The 23,756-nt window shown below is 38.0% G+C and overlaps 1 long non-coding RNA gene across 1 annotated transcript; it reads right to left on the bottom strand.

Moving 5' to 3' along the window:
- Positions 1-7,522: 7,522 nt before the first annotated feature.
- Positions 7,523-22,898, bottom strand: LOC311606960. Its single transcript, XR_014782479.1, has 3 exons — positions 22,852-22,898; positions 18,800-18,902; positions 7,523-8,050 (listed from the first exon to the last, which is right to left on the bottom strand). It is a non-coding gene; the product is annotated as an uncharacterized lncRNA (long non-coding RNA).
- Positions 22,899-23,756: the final 858 nt, after the last annotated feature.

The following is a 23,756-nucleotide window of genomic DNA, read 5'->3' as shown; positions in this document are numbered from 1 at the left end:
AATAATACATTTTAAAAATGAAACACCTGATGATTGGAATAAGTATCTTTGTAATAACTTTACTAAATCCATAACTTGAAAATTGTGTTAGCTCAATTGTCTCAGTTTCTTAATAGCATGATAGCACATTCTTAACACTTTTAGTGCTCATCTGTATCCCTTCACAGCCTTAATAGAGGAGACAAGCTTTCTACAGGCAGCATAGACATGCCTTATTTACCACCTCATAAAAGGAAGTTAGAAAAAGTTCATTGTCCCCAACACATGCCAACTTTTAAAGTCAGTTCATTTCTGAACTTTTAATTTGTGCTCGAAACTGGGTTTTTAAAAAAAAAACAAACCAAAAACCTTATACGTCATGTGTTCATTATAAAAAACTCAAATGGAGCATCCTGTATTTCAGAATCTCACTATTCCTTCCTATGGTCTATCCTTTTCTTATTGATTGATGTCTAGCTTCCAAAGTTTAGGAAGTAAAAATGAAGAAAAACTATGCAAAATGTAGATGTGGAGTGCATAATAACGATTGAGGAGAGCTATACTTACTTAACAATGACATGATAGCTGGAGACGTTTGTACTGTTTGTTCTCTTGTGTCCCACTTAGAAGTATCCTTTCTCCTTTCTTCTCCATATGGAGGGAGAATTGAATGCCCTTCTGCCATAGGAATTATGCTCCAGTGTGACTGCATTGGAAAATGAAAACCAGAAAGGATTGTTTTTTTTTCCCACTCTCTGGTCCACTCTTTTCTGCTCTAACTACCAAGAACATGTACTTGATACTGAGACTGCAGCACTGTTGTTACTGTAACAAACCCATTCTGGTCCAAGGAGAAGCTCTTACATAGAAACAATAACATAAACTTCTATATACTTTTCATAGAGTATTCTGTTCTAAGAATGATTTTGTAGCAGGGGTAATATTCACTCTAAGAACACACATCTTTTACCACCTTAATGACGTTTGCAATTGTACCAAGGCATATGACATGGTTTTTTTTATAAAATTCTGTCCTTAAAATGATTGGGAGGATGACATAAGGAAGTCTGTCAAATCACTTTCCCCTGGTGCGGCTGCCTTGTCAGGCCATGCACTGAGTTCTGATGTGACTTGACAGGCAGGGGTGGGTTGGTGGGAGGGGCTCCCCTTTTCTAGGGAACAGGGAGGGAAGGAGGGAGGAGGAGGAGAGAGAGGATGAGCCTGGGAGGAAAGGAGTAAGGGAGCTGCAATTGGAAGTGTAAAGTGAATAAATAAATAAATAATGAAAAAAATTTTTAAAAAGCTTAAAAAAAAAAAGAAGTACATCAATTATCAACCATGTATTGATAACAACTATATGGAGTTAGTCCCAACTAGCAAGAGTTTCCTGTGAAAAAATAAGTATGAACTTAATAAGAGTACCTGGTCAACATGAGGTCTGGGAAAGGAGAGATAGTTAACAAAATGGCCAATATTATGTTTATAGGAAAATTTTGTCAGAGAGGCTAAGACATGTAATACCAACAACTAGTTATTGTTGATTGACAATTCTCCAAATGTCTTTTATACTTTGTAAGCAAGGCATCTGTTGACTGTCCTGTCATATTTCTTTATTCAAACATATATATCAAATAGCCTCAGAATATAGATACAATATCAGATTCTAGAACAATGTTCACAGTGCTAAACACAGAGTCTCCCTCTTGCCAGAGATTAACTATGCTCACTGAAGAAGTGTTGGTATCTAAACTTGGATTTGTTTTCTGTCACAGCTCATTGAGTACTTAACCATAACTGGCCTAGTTTATTGTACCATTGCAAGGTCTTTTTAGACAAATAGTGCTAATGTTGTTATTTCTGTGAGGAAGGAATTGGCTTTTGTTTCTGGCACTGAAGTCTTAGTTCTTCTACTAGAATTATGAAACTGATAGGCTAACTTGTTAGCATCCAACCAGGTTTACCTTTATGATTCATGACATTTTTGCATAAATAAAAATACCATGTCAAAATAAAAAAATAAAAATAAATAAAAAAGTATGCCCAGCCTAAATCTGGATCCTTTGAGATGAGAAGACTTTATATTTGGGTCATACTTTCAGGACACAGTCTATATAAAAAGATATGGAAGAAGGAAGCCTTTCCTCTTTGCCTGCTTGCCCTCACTCTCATTGGCAAGCTCACCAGTCCTACTGTGGAGACATTGATTTAATCATATCAGAACCTGCTTCTTTGGGATTTAAATGTAAACTCAACAGCGAGTGTGATATCTAGCCTTGTAGACTGAATATCTATGGGATTCTTGGCTTTTCCATTGGGAAACAGCCATTGGTGAACTAGCTGGACCACAGCCTGGGAGCCACTCTAAGAAAACCCCCCTTACTATATACAGATTCACCCTAACAGTTATGTTTCCTAATATGAATACATGTTAAGAATGATATAGTCTGACCCAACCTAGAGATCTGTCTTTTGCTCCAAAAGTAACTGATTTTACTATTTTTTTTATTTTACTGTTTTTTTATACTTCTGTCTCCTCCAAATAAAGTTACATAGCAACATTGATCTATTTGAACAAGTTTTTATTCATCTTCTTCATTTAGTTATTTTATTTTTTGAGATAAGGGTTCTTCAACTAGCCAGGGATATTCAAACTCACCAGTCTTCTGTCCTAGTATCTCAAGTCCTGGGAGTACAGGCATTGACCGCTGATGCACCTTCACTTAGATAACTAAATGTTCAGCCTTAGATACACAGAGGTGGCCATATTGTTCAAATGCAGTCCCTTATTTTTCTGTTAATAATTCATGAAAAGTTTGCTCATCAATACACAACTCATCATGGAAATCATGTAGTATTTTATTATATCAATCATGTACTAAATTACACTGAAAAATTTCCAGCTTTGTGATTATAAACAATAATTTAATAGTATAATATATACTTATACATATATTAAATACTATATATACCTTGCCATTAATGTAACATAAAATTTAACCTTAGAAGTCGAGTTCTAGACCTGTAGTTGCTGAATCTATTCATTTGTTAACACATACATAGTAATTTGGATAGGCAGAGCCAAAAGAATTGTATCAATATAACTCCACCATCTAATCTATGTGTGTGTGTGTGTGTGTGTGTGTGTGTGTGTGTGTGTGTGTGTGTGTGTTTACTCACTCTTTACATTTTTTATTTCATATGAACTAAGGCTCAACATTTTTTATAAATTATAATTTATTCACATTACACCCTGATTGTTATCTAGTTGCTCTTATATTCCTGTTCCCACCCTCCCTCCCTTTTCCACTCTATTCCCCTCCCCTAGACCTCTGGCAGGTTGGGTTCTCATCCCCACCATATGACCACAGCCTAATCAGGTCTTATCTGGAAAGCCTGCATCCCCTTCTTCTGTATTCCCACAGGAACTCACCGCCACGGGGCAGTGATCAAATCACAGGCACCAGAGTTTATATAAGAGGAAGTCTCCTTCCCCCTTCCCCATGTAGAGAATGAGTTGTCCATTGGCTACATCTGAATAGGGAGCCTAGTTACTATGCTTGCAATGTCCTTAGTTGATGCATCAGTTTGTGCAGCCTCAGTCACATCCCGTTCTTCCATTCCTCAATTCTTCCATAAAACTCATAGCTCTCCTCCCAGAGTCCAGCTGCAAGTTGTAGTATTTGTCCTGATCCCCTTCTATCTGGAGTCTCTCAAAGGACATTTATGTTGGGCTAATATCCACTTATAAGTGGGTATATACCATGCATGTCTTTCTAGGTCTGGGTTACCTCCCTCAGGATGATTGTTTCTAGTGTGATCCATTTGCCTGCAAATTTCAAGAGTTCCTTGTTTTTAATAGCTGAGTAGTATTCCATTGTGTAAATGTACCACAGTTTCTTTATCCACTCTTTGGTTGAGGGATATCTAGGTGATTTCCAGGTTCTGGCTATTACCAATAAAACTGCTATGAACATAGTTGAACAAATGTCCTTGTTGAATGATGGAGCATTTTTTTCAGGTATATTCCTAAGAGTGGAATAGCTGGGCCTTTAGGTAGCACTATTCCCAATTTTCTGAGAAAGTGCCAGACTGATTTCCAATGTGGTCGTACCCCACCAACAATGAAGGAGTGTTCCCCTTTCTCTGCATCCTTGCCAGCATGTGCTATTACTTCAGGTTTTTATTTTAGCCATTCTGATAGGTGTAAGGTGGAATCTCAGAGTCATTTTGGTTTGCCTTTCCCTGATGACTAGCGGTGTTGAGCATTTCTTTAAGTGTTTCTCAGCTTTTTGATACTCCTCTGTTGAGAATTCTCTGTTTAGTTCTGTACCCCGTTTTTTTAATTAGGTTACTTGGTATGGTGGTGTTTAATTTCTTGAGTTCTTTATATATTTTGGATACTAAGCCCTTATTTACTTATCCATTCATTTATTTGTTTTTACCTTTATTGAATGTCTATGATTTACAAGTCATGCATCAAAATCCTTATCCTCCCCCCAGTAAAATAAAACAGACAAATAATCTTGTCACAGAAGCTGTAGTGTATCACGCAGTATAGACTTTTGTCCACATATGTTTACTTTCAAATGTTCATTGCTACAAGTCATGGGTCTGATTAGAGGCCTACACTATTGTTATCAGATCCTCACTGGGACGGCTGTCGGATATCCCATTGTTGCCATGTGTCAAGGAGATTCTTAATTTTTGAATCTGCAGGTCCAGCCCCTTCATGTGTTCTAGCAGCTCATACATGGGGTAGATGTTGGGGTGAGGTTCACTCAGAGCCCTGGATCAGGGCCTGTTCCCTTGTCCTCAGGGCAGGGCCTGCTCTCCCACTCCAGTGTCCTCAGGGCAGGGCCCACTCTCCTATTCCAGTGTCATCAGGGCAGGGCCAGCTCTCAGGCTCCCATGTCCCCAGGGTTGGCTCACCTGCTCCTGCATCATCAGGGTCAGCTTTCTTGTTCTTGTGTCCTCAGGGTTAGTTCTCCCGCTTCCATGTCCTCAAGGCAAGCTCTCCTTCTCCTGTTCAATTCCTCTGTTGAGAATTCTCTGTTTAGCTCTGTACCCCATTTTTGTTGCAGTCCATCAAGGCCTGGATGGCCTCCTAATTCTGTGAGTACTGGATCTTGTAGGCCATCAAGCAGGTGGCAAGTGAAGGCCCCTCAAAGTCTTCTTGAATTTCTCACAGAAAACATTGATGTTGGCCCAGCTCAGCTTCTTGTCCTGGGGAACTTGTAGCTCTGTTGATTCATACATCCTGAGTGAGTGATGGCATGCTCCATCCACTATAGGCCCCTGCCTCAGTGCTGCCCCTTGTGTCCACCTCTGCAGGATCCAGCTCTAGGCACTGAACATGGCCCCTTGTCTCATGTGAGGAGGCCCATGAGGCTTGTGGTGTGGGTGCTGCAGTCCTCACTTAGGCTCCACTTGAACAGCACCCCCTCCTCGAATGCCATCTCCTTGGCCCACGCTGTGCCGGGCCACAACTCGAAAAGCAGCAGCAGTGGCAGCGGAGGCAGCAGCAGCAGTGGCCCAGGGTCCCTGGTAGCTCACCTGAGTATGATCCTGCAGTGGGAAGGCATGGACGATCCACATGACAGGATTTCCTTCTTTCTGGGAAACATCAGCACTGTGTTTTAGAGCTCTTAGTATCGTCCTTTGGTGGCTGTGCAGTCACTGCTGTTCTGCGATCAGACATGGTGTGTGATCTTCGCCATCTTGGATGAATTCAGCTTGAGTATTTCTAATGCATTGCACTGTTTCTTCCCAATCAGGCCCCTCTCAGGGGTGAACATTTCTGTGTAGCTCTGGAGCACAATCATCCTCCTCAGAACGCAATGAGGACCTCATCTTTTGAACCCCACGGACCCGTGCCCACAGCGTGGACCAAGTCCACTGCATGGACCCGTGCCCACTGCAAGGACCCTTTGATACGAGCCCTTTTTTGGATGTAGGGTTGGTGAAGATCTTGTCCCTGCCTGTAGGTTGCTGTTTTGTTCTGTTAACAGTATCTTTTGCTTTATAAAAGCGTTTGTTTCATGACGTCCCATTTATTAATTGTTGATCTTAGAGTCTGAGCTACTGGTGCTCTGTTCAGGAAGTTGTCTCCTGTGCCAATGAGTTCAAGGCTCTTCTCCACTTTATCTTCTAACAAATTTAGTGTGTCTGGTTTTATGTTGAGGTCTTTAATCCACTTGGACTTTAGTTTTATGCAGGGTGATGGCTATGGATCTATTTGCGTCTGGAACAGTTACATCTTTATTTGACTTGCCCTCATTTTGACCATGGGCAAGTATTGTTTTCATAGTTTTAGACATAATTACTATAGACATCTTGTTTATGATTTAAGATTATTTACTCAGATGAGGAGAGGCTTATTTAGATTTATAAACACACATGTGAGTCCATCTTTAAATTATTTTTGTTCTGTGTTGTACTGTTATGTATATGCTGTGTATTGTTGACACAATATTGGGAGGAAGAACAGAGTAGGACTTGCTGAAGGAGCAGGAGGTAAGAGAGAATATGAAAGATTTCAAGAGAAATAAGGAAAATGGACAGGAGCAAAGAAAACAAGTCATGCAGAAAGCAGTTTTTATTTTTAAGGCAAAAGAAAAAAGCAGAACGCTAAAAACGATCAGAAATAGTGATCACAAAAGCCTGGGAATAATAGCCACCTTAACATCTAGTGTTTTTCAAAATCCGTGACAATGATATTTCTTTGTTGCATTTTCTCACAGACTCACAGAGTGGAAATAAAGTAGGAGATTTAGCACAAAGAGAAACCCTTCTGACTTTTTTTATCTATTGTGGATTCAACATGTTTGCCAAATTCTAAAAGAGAGCTATCATCTTTTTTTAGACGGGGACTTATAGTGAGTGGAACACATTGCCTTAAATCTTTCGGGAAGTGGTTGTAAAGGCCTTGGCCTTTTTTTCCCCCTTCTGCTATTGAAAGTTTTGTTAGGGTAGCCTTCCTGCTACCGTTTTAGAAGTAACTTGAAATAATGGTTCTACATTAGACATACATCAAGAATTTAAATAGCTACCATATAAACAAAGTGACAGAAGATATAGTAGCCTTAGCTCACTAACTCTGAGAAGAAAATATATCTTTACTTTTATATACCACAATTAATTTTAATTTTTAGTAAGAGCTCTCCCAGCACTGGACCAAGAATACTTGTGCTATTTCATAATTACTGTCTTTGACCATTTACTTAAGCCTATTTAAAGTGATAGTATCCAGAAGTAGAATGTGCTGTAAAATCCGTGTAATATATTTCACTTCCTATTCTCAGTGATACCCAGTAAAGCTTACTGAACAGAATAGATGCTGAGAATACCCATCTTGTTGGGATGCATTCCTCTGCTGCCTTGTTTTTTCCCTACCGGAAGGAAACAGGACAACATTGTCCAAATCTGTTTCTGAATACTCTATATGACCTAACCTACTTAGTGCATGAGAAAGTAGGCTACTCTTGGGAATAGTCGAATATGAGAGAATTATTAGAGGCTGTTTCAAGCCCTGTTTGCCTAGAAATATAAAATATTATCTTGATCCATGCTTTAGCATAGAAATTTGACAAATAAATTGAGTCATTAAAATGCATTTAGGCTCTTTTAAACCCCTACGTTTCACAAACTTTCCTGAATAGAATAGGAATAAAGCAGACTTTTGAGCAGGTCTATGCCATCTTCATAGCTCAAAGCTATTGCTTGTAACCTCTGCACTTCCTACTCACTGTGGCCTAGATTGCACAACTAGAAATCCATAGAATGGATTTCTTTCCTCGCTGCCTCCCTGTTTTATACTATTGTCCTTTCCCTAGAGAATGGCAGGACACCGAGCTGGCTGTATGCTGGATCAAAGGAAGTATGTTTGTGTAGCAGGCAGTTTACTGAGCCATCTCCACAAATTGGTGACTGAGTTTTGGCATGAATTTTGGAGGGTCAGAAGCATTCACCATAGCAGCTTCTTTGAAACACACAGCATGCAAGACTTCACTGCATCTCACAGCACATCTCCCAGAAGCACGCAATGGGTAAGCACGGAGAAAATGTATATTTCCTTGAAAGAAAAAAAGATAACAAGGTAAGTCCTTATCTTTCTTTAATTTTGGCTTATTGCTCCATAAGCATTCTTAACTCCTTACATTGTTTTTTCTCAATTTGAAATAATATTAACAGTCAACAAACAGTATTCATGAGATAGTAACAACACCTACTAATATTATTATAAACATCTAATTTGAACTATTGTGTAGTTGTTACAGAATGTCCATTGGGTTCAGTTTAAAAAAAATAAAAAATAATTAGTAAGAAATATTTTCGCAAATACATCTAGTTCACCCAAAATGAGTCACAAAAGAAGACAAGTGACAATGAAACCACTTATCACCCGTGAGCACTCCATTCTCACAGGGAAAAAAAACCACTCAGTTCAGATGTGTTGACAGTCTAAAAGTGGCCCTGGCCAGGGCAGAGGAGAAACCAGTGGCTCAGTAATCAAAGTGGCGAACTTCTAAAATAAGGAGCCCAGGAAGTGTTTCATCTAGCAGAGACACAAAGCCCTGCTTCGGGAAGGTTGAAGCAATTACTGAAATGTCAGGGTCACACGCTGAGGAGAAGCTACAAGACGCTTGTAGAGGGTGGCAGACTCTTTTTTTTTTTTTCTTAAACATCCACTTTACAAATGTTTTCAGTAAATGTGTGCTTTAGAAGTAGTTTGGCCAGAATTCTTTGGGAGCAGATAGCATCATAAGGAAAGAAAGACTTGAGCAATAAAGAGGCGGAACAAAGCTTCTCTAGGATGTTAAATGGTTGGCATTGACATTTTGAAGAGATTTCATAGTTGCGGGAAAACATTGTAGATGTTTTATCCTTGGAGAAGCAGGGGGCTATGAGAGGGACATTGTGCAGACTCTTTGACCCAAATGAACACACTCCAAGGGAGATGTATAAGTAACATTTCGTTTTTGTGCATTTATTTTGTTTTAATTTAAAAAAATTTAGGCTTATTTATTTTTTGATATATGAGTGTTTTTGTTTTTATGTGTGTATGTGCACTATGTGTGTACCTGGTGCCCACTGAGTTTAGAAGTAGGCACTGAATCTTCTGGGATTGGAGGCACAGATGATAAGGAGCCAACACGTAGGTCCTGAATCTCAGTCCTTGTAAGAGCAGCCAGTCATTATAACTGGTGAGACATCCATCCAGTCCCTGCACCTTGATTTTTAGAATGTTTTCGGATACAACTTCTAAAGCATTTGTTCCTAAGCATTTTCCCCCTTAAACTAAAATGCACCTTAAAGGGAATAGCAGATGATGTTATTTTGTTTTATGCTTGATTTCCATAATATTATTTCATGCCTATTTTTTAAATCGCCGGATGCTTGAAGTGGCAGGTTGGTTTCCTCATGGCAATAAAAGTATTCATACTATCCTTTTTTTCAAGTTTCTCATTCTTTCACTTGTTTTTCTAACAAGGTGGCCATAGTTAGAGTTGAAGGGTGGTTTCATAATTTAGTATCAACACACTTTTCTGTGAATAGTCTTAGGTGTTGATACAGTCACAAACAGGAAGTATGTTAATAATGAATGGAAAATTAAAAATTCAGAGAACAATTACTGGTAATTTTTAATTCTTAGTTTTACAAAATTATGCAGTGTGCTAAGATCACACAAATGCTGTGATATTAGTTAATGCATGACTTTCAAATCTTTTTGTTGTTGTTGTTGTTGTTGTTTTGTTTTGTTGTTTTTTGTTTTTAGAGTCTGGGTTTCTCTTTGTAGGCTTGGCTGTCCTGGACTCACTTTGTAGACCATGCTGATCACAAACTCACAGAAATCTGCCTGCCTCTGTTTCTGGAGTACTGGGATCTGGGATTACAGGCGTTCCCAAGTAACCTTTAAATCTTTTAAGGCAGCATAAACTCAAATGTTAGTTTACATTATGGAAAAGAATAAAAAAGTTTACAGGAAAAGCTATTGTTGGTAAGGGAATAGTTTGTGTGATAATATGAGCAATTTCTATTTAATAACTTTGGATATTTCTTCTAATAGAAATCTGAAATTGAGTAGAATATATCAACATATGAATGAGACAATATGAGGTTACTATGCAATCTCTTCACCTATTTTGACAATGTATTGAAAACCAAATTTCAAAACTGCCATGGTAAATGAGTCGATATTAGTTTAATAAAATTTTGTTTTGGCTCAACATTTTACTTGATTTTGCGCATAATAAAATATTGTATTCAGAAAAAAATTGTTCTAAATAAGTGCTAAACGGCAAAGGTGTTTATACCCTGTGCATTCCATGACTTCAGCTTTACAGAAGACGCTATAAAAACCACAAGCCTCCTGCTCCCCTTGAAGCCATCCTCCACTCTCCCCTGTGTACTTACGAAGGAGAAAAAGCAGACATGCTTAACAACTTTGGAATAAGGCAGAAAGCCCAAATTCCTTTCCTAACAAAGACCTCCATTTGTTTTGCCCTTTGTCACAATGGCACCTGATTTCTACGAGTCTGGCGTTATGTCTTAGTTTAAATCTTATCCTTCTGTACACACCCAAGTGTGCTCCACCTACCCCTCACCACTGTAGCCTCTCCTGACAGCAAATGGAGACTGTAGCAGAAAACCACAACTGGACACAATTCACAGATCAACTAGTTATGGGGAACCCAGAGCCAGAAGACACATCTACATTACAGCTCCTGCCAATTACGACTCGGGGAACAGAGAAGAGATGTACAGCTATTACAGGATCCAGAACACAAGGACGTCTGCTATGTAATTCATATTTTCAGTTGTACTGTGAGATAGTAGATTTCTGTATGGCTTTGAAAATTACAACAAAATCTAGTATTTTCTGATTATGAAATCAACTCATATATTTTAAATATGAAATAAGAAAGTTGATTACAAACATCTGGTTATACCAACTAAATAGTTTTTTTTCATATCATAATGTTCTTAAAAAGACATTATACATTTATGTATGTATATTTAAGATTCATATTTGTTATAATTATTATTCTATCACTAAAAATTCTTAGCATATACTATTTAAAATATATACACATATTACTGTTTCTGTGGTGTAAACATGTTTATTTTATATACATTATACAATAATATAATATAATACATTATACAATAATATAATACAAAAATAAAACATGTACTTGATTAAGTTTTATCAAATATCAAATTATAACTTACCAAAAAATGTAGAATAATGAACCATTAGATTGTAAGCATATCTATTATAATTTAATTGCATAAATAAATACAGCCGTATGATACTATAGTGTTTATTCCCATGGATTGAATTAAAGTTACTGTCAGATATCATGAAAACAGTATCTTCTAGATGCACAGATGAACTTGCAGGGACCTCTGTTTTGCACAGTGCCCACACAGGTTCTACCCAGAGGGGATACAAGTGCTGTGAGAAGGAAGTGGACACGAGCTCCTATCCCTAACCTAGATGTTATTTCCAATTCATATCTGCTTGCAAAGGGAAAATTAGTTTTCCTCAGTGGAGTTTTACTGAGCATATTATCCACACTACAGGGTTGGGGTCATGCCCAGCAGTATACGGCCAACACAAAATGAACTTTATGGTATTTTTGTAGTTTTTTTTTCTCATATTACTTTAGCCATCTTTTGTTTTATTGATTTTTTTACTTGTTGCAGTCTCCAATTTTGTATTTTTATGTGTACTTTTGTATGTTTCTGATGCCTCTCCTCCTCCTTCTAAAGAAAAAGGCTTTTTTGTTTTTCTGTTTGTTTTCTAAAGAAAGAGAAAGAAGGTGTAGAATTAGGTGGTGGGAGAAGTGGGAGGACCTAGGAGGAGTTGAAAGAGGGAAAACCATGAACAGAATATAGTGTACGAAAAATTTCATCTTCAATAAAAAGATTTAGTGTCGGGTTATAGCTAGAGTTATCCATTTATGAACTATTAAAATATAGGAATGTGTTCTTGGAAGGGATTTCCCGGGTGCTTTTGTTGGGCACAGATGATACTGTGCTTCCTTGAAATAAGGCTATGGTCTATGAGTTCATTTTCACATGTGTCTTCTCTTTTGCCCAAGGCATCATGATCCAACGCATAAGTATGTAGATTTTCTCGTGATAGGCAAGGATGATGCTCGCTAGGAGGACAGTCTGTAATATTAATAGTGCCTTAAGATCTTCTGAAATCTTTCCACTCTTCTACGAACTGCTACGATGCTCTTCTCCCTAAAAATATAATTAAATACTCAAGTTTGAAAGTAGCAATATATTCTCCAAAAATAACACACTAAGATAATGTGTTATATGAGTTTGGACCATCTCTGAACTTTATGAAACTTTGCAAATCACAATGTGACCACCTATATAGTATGACATCAGGGATGATGTAAAGACCTTTTTGGATTTTTTTTTGCAACAGTTAGACTGTGGAAAAGCATGTGAAAGCATAGAAATACCTTTTCAACATCTAAAATTACTTCAATAGAGAGGTGGTATAGTCTATACCACATGAGATTTTATATTCTAAAGTATCACTGATCTCAATTTTTAAAGATAAAATTCCCAGTGACTGGTTTAATATCCTATGCTATAGTAAGTTTAATAAGAGAAGGATATTGGTGACCAGAGGGCTTAAGGGGTGAAAGGCAGAGACTGACTGGAAATAAATTCTAAAGAGAAGAGGAAGAGAAGGTCCGATTCACCACAGCATGCATTTTATTTTTCTCTGGGAGTGAAATAGTAATTGTCTTTGAAGGAAGGACATTTAAATTGATAGATTCTCTGAGTAAGCTGGTGATACAAGACTGAAATGGGAGATCTAGAGATCTAGTCAGGACTGAAGTCAGTATGGCTGAAAAGCAACAAAGGGTTTGATTTGTATTAATAAACGTTTTAAAAACACATATCCATGTTGTGCTCTGTTTGTGTGTGCATGTGTGTGTGTGTGTGTGTGTGTGTGTGTGTGTGAGAGAGAGAGAGAGAGAGAGAGAGAGAGAGAGAGAGAGAGAGAGAGAGAGAGAGAGAGCATGCATGTGCACACACACACGTGCATGCATACATGAGGTATGGCACACGTGGCAATTGGAGAACAGTTTGTGGGTTCTCTCTACTGTGTTTCCCAGGAATTTAATTCACTTGCTTAAGCTTTCTTAACTTTTCTGGACTGGAAAATTGTTAGAATTTTTATTAGTTACATTGTATAAACAACATAGAAATGTGAACAGCAAAGGGCAAACTAGACAAGTGCATGCAATAATATTTAAAAAAAAACATATTGAAGCAAAATAATGTCCCCCACTCTATGCTAGCTATTAACATGTCTTTTTCCCCATGTCATTATTTTTTCAGTTTGTTTTTTAAACTTCATCTGTGCATACTGCATTTATCAATATTAGATTTAAACAATAGTAAATGCCATGTTGAGTTAAATTTCTAAAATATGGGCTGTTGGTCTTGAGATTTTCTTACAAGACAAACATAAACTTAAATGTTTGCTCATATGAAGCAACAATTTAATCTAGTGGTATCACCTTTAAACGACCTATTTAATAATGCTAGGCACAGTATATAAGCACAAAAATTTATATTGATATACAGGGCTTATCAATGTTTTCTTTGGTGATTCAGTTTTTTTCCTGTAGATAAGAAATATATTTTTTTAATAATTGCTATTTCTACAACAGACATTAATCTACCCTGGTACATAAGTGCACACCTGACCATAGTTTATATGAGTACACTGATGACAAAACCTTCCATTTCTTTTTTTTTTTTTTTACAAAGGTCTTCCTGTGAGTGAGAAGGCATTTTTTTAAATTTTTTTCATTTTTTAAATTTTTTATTAATTTATACTTGTTACATCTCAATGGTTATCCCATCCCTTGTATCCTCCCATTCTTCCCTCCCTCCCATTTTCCCCTTATTCCCCTCCCCTATGACTGTTCCTGAGGGAGATTTCCACAGGGTCCTGGAAACCTACAAGAAGAACTTTATGACAGGCAGATCTGGGTCCTGGGGTCCTCCTCAAACTAAGGCACCAGCCAAGGAGAAATAGGCAGTAAACTTCGAACCCCTACCAAGACCTAGCCAACGAACACGATATTCTCCACTGTTGAGTGGAGAGTGAGATCTGATTCTCACGTGAACTCTGGTGCCCCTTTTCTGACCATGTCCCCTGGATGGGGAGGCCTGGTGGCACTCAGAAGAAGGATAGCAAGTTACCAAGAAGAGACTCGATAATCTTAGAGCATACATAGGGGGAAGAAGTCTCCCTCAATCACAGACATAGGGGAGGGGAGAAGGGGGGAAGTGGGAGGGAGGGAGGAATGGGAGGAAACAGGGGAAGGGCTAACAATCAAGATGTAATATGAATAAATTAATTAAAAAAAATAAAAAAAATAAAAAATAAAAATAAAAGAAAATGAATACAAAACCTTCCATTTCAAGCCTATATACTATATACCCAAATCAAAGAGCCTCAGGATAACAGAAGGCATGTTTACTAGGATTTGTCAATTTTGCTGTACGACCTTGTTTTTTCTTCTCAGATTGGATATTTTTGTAGTAATAGGCCTTCTAGCAACTTAATTACAGAATATTTTTCATTGGAAGTATGGCAGAAAATGACAGAAAGATTTTTTGCAAAAATCAATGTTCTAACCAGTAATCAGGAAGCTTCACTTTAGGCTGCAGGCTAGTCTATTATTTCATACTTCTGTGACAAAACTAAGTGAAAATGAAGATTTGGGCATGTATTATATTAGAAGATATCAGTATATGTTGACAGAATCATCTTAAAAGTAAGCAGTCATAATAATATAAAATCCCATTTTATAAATGAATGCAGTTTGAATACATATCAAACCTAGATTATTAGACATTAGAATTAAGTTGGGATGAGGGAAATTTGACAAATATTTTCAGAATACCTTGTGCATGTGGATGACATTTCTGGAAATCTGTGTATTTTCTTTTTTAAAACTTAATCTTTGATAATTTCACACACCTGTACAATGTATTGTGAACACATTCATCTCTGTTACTCTTTCTTATCATCATCTAAGTCCTATAAAAGCCTTTCTTCCCAACTAATCCCTGGACTATGTTCATGTTCTGAGTTTCACAGGACGTGACCCTACTCTGCAGCTCTCACAATCTCCATTCCTTTTCCACGAAGTTCCATGGGTTTTGGAAGGTGTAATATAAATGTTCTGTTTGGGGCTGAGCACTCAATGGTCATATATATTCAGAATTATGGCCAGTTACATGTCTCTGTGTTAAGTATAACTCACTGTAAAAGAAGATTTTCTGGCTAAGTCTAAGGTAACAAATATATTTGAAAGGCAGATATCTGTCTAGCTTCATATCAACAGTAAGTTTCCCCCATGACCAAAAGGCTTGTGAAATACTCAACCATAAATTTTTACATTAGTTCTTAGTCCCAGCTATGCATTTCTTTCCATGGAGTTGAACCTCAAATCCAATCAGAAAGTGTTTGTCACCCCCAATAAGGCCACCATTGTACTAGTGGGATTGTCTTTCTACTGACTAGGATTTAGTAAGTAGGCTTAATAACCGGGTAAGATTGCTGGTTCTCTTTCTCCCCTAGCAGCTTGCATTGTGCTAGCTTGTCTTTGAACACTAGGAAGGTTTTTCTCAGCATTGGGAAGGTTGAAGACCATAGCTCTATTGTTTTGTAAGCCCGTGGGATCTCTCTAGCTAACAGCTTACAGGGAGATAGGCCACATCTGACAGTAGAATGGTCTGTGGTGATTTGAATGAGAATGCTCGCCCCCATAGGTTCATACGTTTGGGTACTTGGTCCACAATTGATAAAACTGTGTGTCCATGTTGGAGGAGGTGGTTTCAGAAGACTCGAGGCATTTCCTGGTAGCTCTCTGTGACTCCTGGTTGTGTCTCAAGATGTGTTGCTCTTAGCTACTACTCAATGTCATGCTAGTCTGACTGCTGTCGTGTTCCTCATCATCATGGACTCCAGTCCCCTGAAGCTATACACCACAAATAAACTCTTCCTTCCATAAATTTCTGTGGTCATGGTGTCTTCTCATAGAAATGGAAAAGTAAGTAAGATAGGGTCTTACCATTTTGTTCTGTTGGTAGATCTAGAGCAACGGCAAAATCTTTTTTTTTTCTCTTCTTTTCTTTTTTTTTTTTAATTAATTTATTCTTGTTACATCTCAATGGTTATCCCATCCCTTGTATCCTCCCATTCTTCCCTCCCTCCCATTTTCCCCTTATTCCCCTCCCCTATGACTGTTCCTGAGGGGGATTACCTCCCCCTGTATATGCTCATAGGGTATCAAGTCTCTTCTTGGTAACCTGCTGTCCTTCCTCTGAGTGCCACCAGGTCTCCCCCTCCAGGGGACATGGTCAAATGTGAGGCACCAGAGTATGTGAGAAAGTCATATCCCATTCTCCACTCAAAATCTTTATTGAAGAGGTTCCCAACCTTTGGGTTGAGACCCCTTTGTGGGTCAAATGACCCTTTTTCAAGGGTGGCCTAAGTCTATCACATATTTACAGTACAGTTCATAGTGGTAGAAAAATTATAGTTGTGAAATAGCAACAAAAATAATTCTGTAGATGGGGGTCAACATAACATGAGGAACTGTATCAAGGGGTCTCAGCATTAGAAAGGTTGAGGACCATAGCTTTATTATGTTGTAAGCCCCTGGGAGCACTTTAGCTATCAGCTTACATCTGACACTAGAATTTTTGCTTAAAGACTTACGGTTTGGGGGATCAGCATTATCCACTCATGGAGGGTACCTACAATCATTTTTACTTTAATTTTAAAAATAATTTTATATATTAGTAGTTTTCTCTTTGATATTTCCTTATATTCTAAGTTGTGGCAGACCCTCGCCCTGGTCCTCATCTTTACTCCATTCACTAGCTGCAAGCCATGTATAAACTTTTCCACCTCTAGTATTCTCTTGCCTGCTTTTTCATAGTACATGTTCTATACATTATGTCTTCTCCAAAGCATTCTACTGAATGTAATTTTGGTACTTAAAATGTATAAATGTACTGAAGTCTATTTAGTAATATTTTTTGTCAAGTATATGAAAGGAAAAATATATTAAGATCTTTAATTTATTTAAAATATCATAAAAGATTGGACCAAGGAGTGCCTTTAGGGATTTATAAAGGGACTGATGTATACATATATAAAAAAAAACCTGTGGTACAGGATAGAGGTACAAAATAAGTGATCAAGATTAGGATACTGGATATAACATTATTTCAACTTCATATTATACCTAAAATTTATAACAAACTGTAAGAGATTTTAAGAATTCAACAATGCAATATCCATTATATTTGAGGGTCAACTAAGTATTACAAGGTCTATACACTAAGTTGATAAAAGTATGTGCAAATCATCAATGATATGCATGCTCATGTATTTAATAGTTCAAGAATTAAATCACTAACATAGTTTCTCCTGAAATATGAATGTGCAGAAAGAATTAAACTAACATAAAAGGAAAAGTTTTATAGCAAGCAGGTTTATTTACATTCATAATTTAAAAGGAGAATGAAACTACTGTCTAAAGAATGTAAAACAGTGTAAAGAGAAAGACAATTAGAGCAGATTTTTTTACATTTTTTTATTAATTTATTCATATTACATCTCGATTGTTAGCCATTCTCCTGTTTCCTCCCATACTTCCCTCCCTCCCACTTCCCCCCTTCTCCCCTCCCCTATGTCTGTGATTGAGGGAGACCTCCTCCCCCTATATATACTCTTAGAATATCGAGTGTCTTCTTGGTAACTTGCTATTCTTCCTCTGAGTGCCGCCAGGCCTCCCCATCCAGGGGATAGAGCAGATTTTTTAAAAGCTAGTTGATTATTTTGCAGGAATCAGAAGGGATACAAAAGTAAAAATATATAAATTGTGATTGTTTAACCTGTGTTTTTATTATTAGCTCTTTGAGGAATTCATATGTTTTGATTATGTTAACCCTTCCTAGACCTATTTGCATTTCTCTTTCTACTCAACTTTCTGTTCTCTCTCTCTCTCTCTCTCTCTCTCTCTCTCTCTCTCTCTCTCTCTCTTATAAATACAGTTTGTGCTGCCCAAATATTCATGAATGTGTGACCTTCCATGAAGCAGGACTGACATGCCAGGGGCAATATTCTTAAAGAAAACTGACTCTATATGGTAAGCTTCTAGTTGTCAATAGCTCCTCAATTGGAGTAGACTTGATGCCCACACTCTCCACTCCACATTGGGAATTGGTTTGACTTGAGCTAACACTGGGCTTGTGCATGCTGTCACCATCTCTGTAAGTTCATATGTGCAGCTGCCCTTCTGTGTCAGACACTGTTTTCTTGCAGTCACTCAATGCCACTGGACCTTATGTTATAGTTACCCTCTTTTTCATGATGATCCCTGAGCCTTAGGAAGAGGGAAAGAGATATAGAGTTTTATTTAGGGTTGAGCATTCTACATTCTCTTATCCACTTCACCTTGGCCAGTTGGTCATCTGTGTTAATCACCATCAACTACAAATAGAAACTTCTCTAATGAAGGTTGAGAGATGTATTCATTTATGAGTATAGTGATAAGTCATTAGGAGTTGATTACATATGTCCATTTAACAGCATTTGAGAGAAAGATGATTGGCATACTAACAGATTATATATACTTATATGTATATGAACATGTGATTACTGTATATTCATATGTTCCTACTTTCTCTTCACAAAATAGGGCATAGTGGCATCATTATCCCCATAACAATGAACACAGATTATACATACCTCTTGATTTCTGAGCACAATTTGTCAGTAACAACAAAAAAATGACAATTCCTAAGGGGGAAAACTATTTGATTCCAAGGCTGAAAAGGGGAACACAGGGAACCTGTAACAATGGAAAAGATTAAGATATGTCAGTGTCTTGCATGATACTGTGCATGATAAAATAATGGTAGCAAATGATTCAAACACTGCAAAGGAGTCATGTGTTTATATATTTTAAATTAATATGATAAATGAAAAGAATGAAAAGCCCCTATTTTGGTTGGCTGGCGAGAAAACATGAAGAAGAAATGATGAAAGGATTGGAGGGCCATTGTTTCATAACTATGGCTGTGATGATTAATTCAGCCAAAATTATGACCAGATGATAAAACTGATTGTTAAATTTTTTATGATTAATGGGTATTTACATAGTATCGAGTGCCTCTGTGGACATTAACTAGTAATTATTACGATAAAAAGTACAAATTAGAAATTTTAATTTTGATTTATGTGTATGTGTAAGTACCTGTATACCTACATGCTTTTGGTGGCCCTCAAGCTAGAATCAGGTGTTGGATTCTCCTAGAGTTAGAGTTACTAACAGCCTTGGACCTGCCTGACATGAGTGCTCAGAACTGGACTTGGGTCTTCTGAAGAGAGGCAAGCATTTATTTTTTTCCTAAAAGTGTTTTTATTATGTTTCTTTTTTAGCATATACACTTATTACACATGAATAAAATAAACTACATACAGCAAGAGGAGCCACAAGACAATCAGGAATTATATAACTGTTATATTCATAGTTATTTGGCTATTTGCAAACTTGACGTAAACATTTTTTCCTATTTTGTTGGGTCTAAATTTCTGGGTGAGCTAAAGTCAGACCCATTAGTGTTTCTGACTGTGGGGTCTGCTCGGTGCTAGAACCCACAGACAGTGGAGATTTTGCAGTTTCAAGCTAGTTCTGTACCCCAGGGAGTTTCAAGAGCTGCATGCCAGACAGGCGTGTGGGGACCTGCAGGCACGCCACGGCTGCTTAGGAACCCAGGAACTGTCTCTGTGTTTTTTTCTGGGAGACCTGAGATCAGATCCTCTTGTGATCCCGACTGTGGGGGTCTGCTTGGTGCCAGAACTTCCAGACACTGGTGAGTTTTGCAGACTCAAGTTACTCCTGTGCACTGGGGAGGTCAAGAGCTGTCAGGCAGCCAGGCGTGTGGTGGTCGCATGGGCGCACAGAGGCTGTTAGGGAACCCAGGAGCTCTCTCTGTGGCTTTTCTGGGTGACCTGAGATCAGATCCGCTGTGATCCAGACAGACTACGGGGCCTGGTTGGTGCTAGGACCCACGGACGCTGGTGATTTGGCAGTCCCCAGCTACTTCTGTGCCCTAAGGAGTTCAAGAGCTTCCCACCAGCCAAGCACGTGGTGCTAGCCTTTGGAGGCTATGCACCCATTTCTGTGGGGACCGGGGACTTTGTGGTTTTTCCCTGGTGGACAGAGGCTGGACACAACATGCTCCACAAAGTTTGTATCCTTCACATGTGTGGGTCACAAGTGTTCGCGTTTTGTGGTTCTCAGGTTGGTCCTTAGGTTGTTGAATAGTCATTGCTGTCCAGCTGATCAAACAAGTTGTGTGTTAGGTGCTGCCATCTTAGGTCCCTCCCCTGCCCAGGCAAGCATTCTTAACTGCTGAATCATCTCTCCAGTCTTCAAAGTATAGTTTTAAAACATAGAAATCTAGAAATTACCAGCCAAAACCTAATTATGAATATTAATGTGGATAATTATGTGACAAATAAAAACAACATATCACCTGATAAAAAGCATGTGATATCTCTACTAAAAATGCATTTACAGTACAAGTCTGACACCTAAAAATAAGGGATCATAGGGGAGGATGGGGCAGAAAGATTATAAGAACCAGAGGATATAAGAATTTGCTGAGATTTGGTCTCCTAGGAATGTTAGATATGACACCCATGTAGTTTTACCAACATGACTGCCTGAATGTGAGCCAAACAAGGACCAGTACAATAGACATATTAATGTCATCTGAGAAACATCTCAACCTTACACAAAGAACTCCAGGCAGCTAAGGAATGTTAAGAGAAGGAGAAATGAGTTGTCACTGGGAATAGCACACCCATTGATTGTCCAATATGATATAGTCAGTCCTGAAAACAATATATAAGTAACATTATATGGGCAAAGCAGGTTTTACTTATATATTCATGAAAAATACACGTATGTACATATTCACATACATACATGAATGTAACAACAGATAACGAAAAATAAGCTTTGAATTTGAAAGAGAGCAAGGAGGGTTATATAAGAGGGTTTTGATTGAAGAAATGCTGAAAGTGTTGAAATTATAATCTAAAAAAAAATAAATAAAAGAAGTTTAAGGAGTATCTTATATGAATCTTATCAAACAGAAACAAGTTAAATAAGTTTGTGTGGGACATGATAAAGTTATTGTCGTGTCATCTGCATCCTGTGATCAGAATTGTCCATGAGAAATTCTTTCAGGTTGAAATGGCCCAAGGAAACACGTCAATACCATGGTCTTGGCCTATGGTCTTGAACTGGATCTATTAACTCTAACAAACACTGTTGTGATAGCTGGTGAAGCTTGCGTGGCCTACAGAGTGTAAAGTATTACATTATTATCATTATTACAAAGGCTGCTCCAGTTCTACCCTTATCAAGAAAGCCCAATGAGATATCTGTAATATGAGTACAACAGAATATTTAGAAAAGTTTCCATCAATGACAATTTTTCCTATATTTTTTCCTAGCCACCACATAGAAAAGCAGCTGGTTTTGTGCGCCAAGCTGTAAATTCTATGTGTGACAACCTCCTTTTATCAGTGCAGGAGAGGCTAGGGGAAATGTCTTCTCTTTTTGCTGAACTAACTTTAATATATTTTAAGCTTAAGAACAAAGAGCTTCGGAGTCCAAGTGTTCCCTTATTTTAAAATTCCTTTAAGTAAGACTCGATTTAAAGCAGAAGTAAGAACAGATAGGAGCATGGCTGTGGATATTAATTAAACTTTCTGGCAGCAAAAAATTCATAAATGTGCTTCAGACATGACACAGAACACTGTAGGGGTAGATGTCCTGTGGTTGTCATTTTCATGTTTTCCACTTCAAGTAAAAAATAATACCATGCAGTGATGCCGTCACCTTGATGAGCATGCTGAGACCTGAAGGTAGGGATGGAGATGCTACAGCTCAAAATCATTTCACTAGGGACCCAAGAAGAGACCCAGAAAATGAATGTGGGTCTTCACTGTGATACTGTAGCCACCTACCAACCAAAATCCCCAGGCTCACGCTTCCAGCTAAAACCATTATGGAGAAATAGTAAAATATATATTCCCCTCCAAATATTTAATCATTACTTAGGCCATAAAGTATCAACTTATTCAGACTGTAGCTTCTAATACACTGAAGTAACACAGAAAAAGGTCTTCAGAAATAAGAGCCTAAGGACACTTCAGTGCTATAAAGATATAAGCCACATTGTTACGTCTACAAAGGAAAAGTAGCCCAGATGAGGTCAGAACCCATCTCTACTGTAACCAATCAACGACATTAGCATATGCGGATGAGACTAACTGTGCACAGACACGGGAGGTTAAGCAGGCTACTTATGCTAGTGAGCCTGTATTTCTGCCCCTTGGGATTCCATTCCAACCTCATTTGCCTACTGCAAATTCAGGGGAGCAGACTTGGCAGACCTCGGTTCGATAAGTCCGCAAATCAAACAGTTATAGTTTAGATGACTGTCCTTTGTTTCCCCACTAACAGCTGTGAATTTCCTGCTTGTCACCGTCACTAAGTTTACACGGGAGACAAAATGGAAAGCAGTTGTCTGAGGCATGTTAATTACATCCTGAAACTGAAACAAAAACTGCTAGGAAGGGAAGCTTTGCGGAGTAGAGGCAAAGACCTCAAGGTGCAACAGGAAAAACACCATTTGAAGATGCACAGAAGCCTCTGGGGATTTTTCTGTAGTTTGTCTGAGGACATTCAACCATCAACATAAGCAGTAAAACATAGTCACCATGGTCCTGAGGTGTCCATGACAATCAAGAGATCTGTTTGCTTTCCTAAAAAAAAGAAGAGAAGAAAATGTAGACATTAAATAGATGGAGAAGAGTGGTGCCTCTAAGATGAACTTGATAATCTTAAATAAAAGGCTGTTGGCTAGGAGGAGGAATTTGGGCGTTTTAAAAGAACAGTCTGCTAGAAAATTCACAAAATTCCTAAGTCCGTAGTCTTGGGTTATTCAAAATCATCTTACGTATGTTAAGTCTCACTTCACAAGTTTCCCTACTATGAAATGAGTACTTCAGCTCTCTCTGCCTGCGGTGGTTACACATTAGACCACCATGTTATTGGCAATAACCATTTGCTCAACAGCAGCTTTAAATGCCTATACAGAGAGGAAGCTACTTTAAGACATAATAACATCCACTCTAAAAGTCTCCACAAACAGGGGGAGAATTGCAGGGTTACTGGAATTAGTGACTTAAAGGAAGCAGGAAATAGATTTGCACATGAGGCTGTGGAACATGGCAGCACAATGGTGGAAATAGGTGTTCATAAGGCTACTATAGTGTGAAAGGAATTATTCGCAAGGAGATGGGCTGTGGCCTATTATTCATCTTGCCATTATGAAATAAAGAAAATAATTCTAAAAGTTTATTGGAAGCCTTTAAACCTTAGGAACTGTATTAGAAACTACATAGGAATAAAAAAAATACAGATTTGCCACCCTGAAGCTTACAGAGTGATGAGGCAAGGGCAGCCGGTTAAATTTCAGTAGATTAATCTCTTGCTTATTCCATCCCACTCAGTTGATTTGTTCCAATTTTCTACAAGTCAAACCTTTTCCTCTTTCATTTGATAGCAATAATGTTACTAATTATAGCATAGGCAAAAATTCAACAAAGCTTTATTGATTCT

The sequence above is a fragment of the Acomys minous genome (genome assembly GCF_964271855.1).
Source record: "Acomys minous genome assembly, chromosome: 10".
In the NCBI taxonomy this organism is placed as follows: domain Eukaryota; kingdom Metazoa; phylum Chordata; class Mammalia; order Rodentia; family Muridae; genus Acomys; species Acomys minous.
The sequence above is the reverse complement of the archived record's forward strand: the minus strand, read 5'-3'. Positions and strand labels throughout refer to the sequence as shown.